The 6,165-nt window shown below is 37.0% G+C and overlaps 1 pseudogene; it reads left to right on the forward strand.

The window, feature by feature from the left end:
* Window positions 1-4,073: 4,073 nt before the first annotated feature.
* Window positions 4,074-5,840, forward strand: LOC114226488 (shugoshin 1-like; annotated as a pseudogene).
* The last annotated feature ends 325 nt before the right edge of the window (window positions 5,841-6,165 follow it).

Consider the following 6,165-nt stretch of genomic DNA (forward strand, 5'->3'; position numbering starts at 1 on the left):
TGTTTGCCTCCAGGTTTTTGCCTGCTTTCTCTCCAGGAGCAGCGCAGTGCCTTCCTGGTTTTATCCCAGCCACGCCTGCTGACCATTAAAACTCCAGGGTTTAGGGAAGTGGTTTGGGCAGGGGCCTGTGCTGGTCTTCTGGAGGAGTGGCCTGCAGCACTGGTACTGAGGTGAGCTTGAGAGAGAAGGGTGATCACACCAGAGCACATAGGTGTGGGACTTGATGTAACCAAGTTAGGTGGCCTGTATCAGCCCTGAGCTGCTTCCCCCAGATGGCTCTGTGTTTATGCTGAGGGGAGGGGGAGGGAAATGGCACCGGTCAACTCCTTTGTTCCTGGAGAGGAGTCTCCCTGAATGCTGCCTTTCAGGGAAGCACTTTGAGTGAATAATCTCCTCCCAGTGTGCCCCAGGCATTCTTCAGATCACTGTTTCCACTCTGTCTGCCCCCAGGTTGTTTGCCTGCCTTCTCTCCAGGAAGGGCACAGTGCCCGCCAGGCTAATACCAGCCAAGCCCACTGTTATTTAAAACTCTAGGCTTTAAGCCCTGCTGGTTGTTAAGGATTCACATAATTCAGCTCCTTTCACTTTCCAAAACAATTGCTTTGGGGAAATGTTCTCCTTGTACATTCCCCAGTATGCTCCTCTCTCTTGCCCTTCTCCTCACCCACTGCTCCCTCTCCTCTGTATCACCTGCAGTCCCTGTATGTCCTACCTTCTTCCACGTGGCCTCTTCTCTCCCTTAGGTTGGGAGTTTCTTCTGTCAGTGTTCAGATTGATTTTGGGGGTATTTAGTATGAGTTTATAGTTATTTAGTTGGGTTCATAGAAGAGATGGGCCTAGGGTCCTCCTACTTCACTACCATCTTCTTGAATCTGATTATTTTCTTTCACTATCTAAAAAAGCTTCTCATTTTGACATAGTCCCACTTAATTATTTGTGCTTTTATTGCTTGTCCTTTAGGTGTCATATCCAAAAATAATTTCCAAGACCAATGTCAAGGATGTGTTCTCCTTTGTTTTTGTTGTTGTTAGAAATTTTATGATTTCAGGTCATACATATAGTCTTTAATATATTTCAAGTTAATTTTGTGAATGGTGTAAATAATGGTCCAATTTCATTCTTTTGCATGTAAACATCCAATTTTCCCAGTACCATTTGTTGAAGAAATGATCTTTTCACCATTAAATATTCTTGAACCCCTTGTCAAATATTAGTTGAACAGATGTGCATGGGTTTATTTTTGGCTCTTGATTCTCTTCCATATATCTATTTTTATGCAAATAGTATAGTTTTCTATAGATTTGTAATATAGTTTAAAATCAGGAAGCATACTGTCTCCTGATTTGTTCTTCTTTCTCAATTTTCTGTTCACAATCTTCTGTGGTTTCACATAAATTTTAGGATTGTTTTTTTCTATTTTTATAAAAATTCCATTTGAATCTTACAAAGATTGCATTCAATGTACATATGACTTTGGGTAGTAGGAATATTTTAACAATGTTAATTCTATAAGCCATGAACATGATATTTCCTTTATTTATGTCTTATTCAAAATTTTCACCAATGTCACAGTTTTCAGTGTAGAGATTTTTCACCTCCTTGGTTAAATTTATTCCTAAAGTGTTATTTTGAAGCTTTTGCAAATGGGATTGTTCACTTTATTTCTTTTTAATATATTTTGTTGTTAGTGTATGGAAACATTATTGATTTTTTAATGTTGATTTTATATCCTGCAACTTTATGGCATTTATTGATTAGATCTAAAATCTAAAAGTTTTTTGGTGGAATCTGTAGGATTTTCAGTATATAAATCATGTCATCTGCAAACAAAGATAATTTTATTTATTCCTTTGTGATTTAGATGCTTTTTATTTCTTGTTTTTATCTGATTGCTCTGGCTAGGACATCCAGTACTATGATAATTAAGAGTGGTTCGAGTGGTCATTCATATCTTGTTCCTGATCTCTTAAGTGGAAACATTTTCAACTTTTCACGATTAAGTATTATGTTAGCTGTGGGTTTGTCATATTTAGCTTTCATTTAAGATACATTCCTTCTATACTCAACTTATTGAGAGTTTTATTAAGAATGCATGTTGAATTTTGTCAAATGCTCTTTCTTCATTTGTATAGGTGATAATTTGATTTTTTTTAAAACTCTGACCTGAAGTTTTTTTTTTTTTTAATTGAAGTATAATTGACATATAACATTATATTAGTTTCAGGTATACAACATAATGATTCAGTATCTGCCTACACTGCTAAATGATCACCACAATAAGCCTAGTTGTCATTTTTTACCATACAAAGTTATAATTATTTTGATGAGAACTTTTAGGATTTACTCTCTTGGCAACTTTCAAATAGGTACTACAGTGTTATTGGCTATAGTCTCTGTGCTGTACATTACATCTTCATAACTGTATTTTATATTTGAAATGTTTTTTCACCCAACCCAAAGCCCCCTCCACTCTAGCACCTACAGTTCTGTTCTCTGTATCAGTGAATTTTGTTTTGGTTTTAGATTCCACATATAAGTGAAATATGGTTACGTTGCATTTATATACCACATCTTTGTTATCCATTCATTCACTGATAGACACTTAGGTATTTCCATATCTTGGATATTGTAAATAATACTGCAATGAACATAGGGGTGGACACATCTTTTAGAAGTAGTGTTTTCATTTTATTTTTCCAGATAAAAACATTGTAGTGGAATTGTTGGATAAGATGGTAGTTTTATTTTTCATTTGGGAAGAAATCATATTGTTTTAAATAGTGGTTGCACCAATTTGAATTCCCACCAACAGTGCATGAGAGTCCCCTTTTCTCCACATATTAGCCAACACTCATTATTTCTGGTTTTTTTGATACTAGCCATTCTAACAAATGTGAGGTGGTATCTTGTGAATTTGTTTTGTGTTTCCCTTATAATTAGTGATGTTGAGCATCTTTTCATGGGCCTATTGGCCATCTATATGTCTTATTTGCAAAAAAGAAGTCTATTCAGGTCCTCTGACAATTTTTCAATCAGATTATTTTTGCTGTTGAGTTCTATGAGTTCTTTATATATTATGGATATTAGTCCTTTACCAGATATGACTTGCAAATATTTTCTTTCATTCAGTAGGTTTCTTTTTTTTTTTAAAGATTTTTAATTTATATAAGCAAGGAAGAACAAGCAGGGGGAGTGGCAGAAGGAGAGGGAGAATCAGGCTCCCTGCTCATGTGGGGCTTTATGCAGGGCTTGATGGTGGGCTCAATCCCAGGATCCTGGGATCACGACCTGAGCCAGAGGCAGATGCTTAACCAACTGAGCCACCCAGGTACCCCATCATTCAGTAGGTTTCTTTATCATTTTCTTAGTTTTCTTTGCTGAGCAGAAGTTTTTCAAGTTTGATGTAGTCCCATTTGCTTATTTTTGTTTTTGTTCTTTTTTACCTTTCTTTTATGGTCAGGTACAAGATCATTGCCAGAACCAATGTCAAGGAGCTTATTGTGTGTGTTTTATTCTAGGAGTTTTATGTTTTTAGGTCTTCCTTTTAAGTCTAAAACATTTGAGTTCATTGTGTATGGTGTAAGATAATAGTCTAGTTTCATTCTTTTGCATGAGGCTGTCCAGTTTCCCCAACATCATTTACTAAAGAGATTATACTTTCCCCATTGTACATACATAGATTCTTTGTCATAAAATTCAGGTGGGTAGGGGCGCCGGGGTGGCTCAGTCGTTAAGCATCTGCCTTCAGCTCAGGTCATGATCCCAGGGTCCTGGGATCGAGCCCCGCATCAGGCTCCCCGCTCTGCGAGAAGCCTGCTTCTCCCTCTCCTGCTCCCCCTGCTTGTGTTCCCTCTCTGCCTGTCTCTCTCTGTCAAATAAATAAAAATAAAATCTTAAAAAAAATTCAGGTGGGTTTATTTGTGAGCTTTCTATTTGGTTCCATTGATTTGTGTGTCTGTTTCTTGACAATATCATACTGTTTTAGTTACTATACCCTGTAATACACTTATAAATAAAGAATGTGATGCCTCCAGCTTTGTTCTTCTTTCTCAACATTGTTTTGGGTATTCATGATGTTTAGCAGATATGTACAAATTTTAAGACTGTCTGCTATTTCTGTGAAAAATGCCATTGAATTTTTGATAGGGGACAGTAGATGGAACCTAGACCCAGAGGGTCCAAAGCGTGGGATACACCAGCTGGAGAGCCTCACGGAACCTTGGAATGTAAGAAGGAGGGTGACAGCTGTGGCAGAAGTGGTGGCCAAGGAAAGGTGCCTTAAAAAGTCCTTTCAAGACAATCTTGAAGACACAAAGAAATGGATGAAAGAGAAAAGGAATAAAGATTTGGCAGAGACTGGCAAACAGAAGTCTTTTATAAGTGCACCATGCCAAATAATCTCCAACACTTCTATACTGCTGAAAAACTACCATGATAAAAACAGAATGTTAGTTTTAGCTTTGGAAAATGAAAAACCCAAAGTGAGAAAAGCCCAAGATATCATCCTCCAACTGAGAAAAGAATGTTACTACCTCACGTGTCAGCTATACACATTGAAAGAAAAACCGACTTCACAACAAACAGAAGAAACTTCTCAGAACCAGGAAATATGTCCCTCTGGAGTGAACTCCAATAGTGACAACAACTCTGGGGATTTATTTGTGAAGGATATACCACAAGCTCCTCTTCAGGAAGCTCACCTTCTGGGACAAAGAGAATCATTCCAAATAGAAGAGCAAATACCTATTTCTCAAGATAGACTGGGATTTGATTTGGATTCAGATAAAGATAAATCTGTTGATAATGTCTTACCTACAACTGTATCTGTCCATTGAAGTTTAAAGAAACATTTTAACAATCTATGTCAGTTCAATACCTTGGATGATTTTGAAATCAGTCATTTCTCAGTGCAGCCCTTTGAATCCAAAAGAATTAGATGTGTAGACCCTGAAAACGTAGAACAGAGTGTTTGTTAATGAAATAAGGGTCAAATTAACTTATCACCAAAGTTGATTGACCCAGGAAGACCTACTAAAACAAAAGAAAACATTTTAGAATATAAACTTGAACAAACTAAAAGTAAGCATAGAGGTACACAAGGAAGAAAAGGAGAAAAGAAAAGCTAACAGGAGAAAATCAAAATCTTTATCAAAGTATGAAAGGAGCAAAAGTGAAAATTAAAAAAAAAACTGTTTCCAAAAGAAAAAAAAAGTTGGATGAATCTGTCACTTCCAGTGATGTTTACAATCTTAATTTGGAAGAGGCTATTCATCTCACTCCTTTCCGACAAAAAATGAGCAATGATTCTAACAGAGAAGAAAACAACAATGAATTTGAAGTGAGCATCTGTGAATCAAATAGTTCAGGAGATGATTCTGATGACCTCTATTTGCCCACTTGCAAATAGAGTCAAGATCTCTCCAGTGAATCAGATAGGAGCCCAGTCACCAGGTCTCAACCTAAAAGAGCACTAAAATATGGAGATGAAACAGAGATGGAAGATTCTAAGCTTACAAAAACTCCTATCAGTGCACTACCTAAAACTCACTGCTTACTTCATTTTAGCCTGAAGGATATCACCAATGTCCCCTTGTATCTTGTAGTGAAAATCAGTAAACTTTCTCATTCTCCATAAAAGAAAGAAAACCCAGCAGTGTGTCTGCCTAAGCGCAGGTGTGCAGTCAGTATGAATTACAAGGAACACACTCGCTTCAAAACTGAGAAGAGGATATCATTTTACATATTTGTGTTTCTTGAATTCTCCAATTTTCAAATAGAAAAAAGATTCCAGACGCAGTTCAAAAAAAAAAAAAAACAAAAAAACGAAGCAAATACAGTGAAGTGTTTGTTGGATGCTGTTTAAATTCATCCTACTACACCTATACTTCAAATGTGATGCTTTTTTCCATACCATTAATAAATTTGGTTTATTTTTTCTTTTAAATATAAATAACTGGACCTAAGCCCTATTTCTTTTTTTAAGATTTTATTTATTTGACAGAAAGAGAGACAGTGAGAGAGGGAACACAAGCAGGGGGAGTGGGAGAGGGAGAAGCAGGCTTCCTGTGGAGCAGGGAGCCCAGTGTGGGGCTAGATCCCAGGATCCCGGGATCATGACCTGAGCAGAAGGGAGATGCTTAACAACTGAGCCATACAGGTGTCCCA

The sequence above is a fragment of the Eumetopias jubatus genome, unplaced genomic scaffold (genome assembly GCF_037043125.1).
Source record: "Eumetopias jubatus isolate StellerSeaLion01/CBP00866 unplaced genomic scaffold, mEumJub1_p1.0 scaffold_11, whole genome shotgun sequence".
Classification (NCBI taxonomy): domain Eukaryota; kingdom Metazoa; phylum Chordata; class Mammalia; order Carnivora; family Otariidae; genus Eumetopias; species Eumetopias jubatus.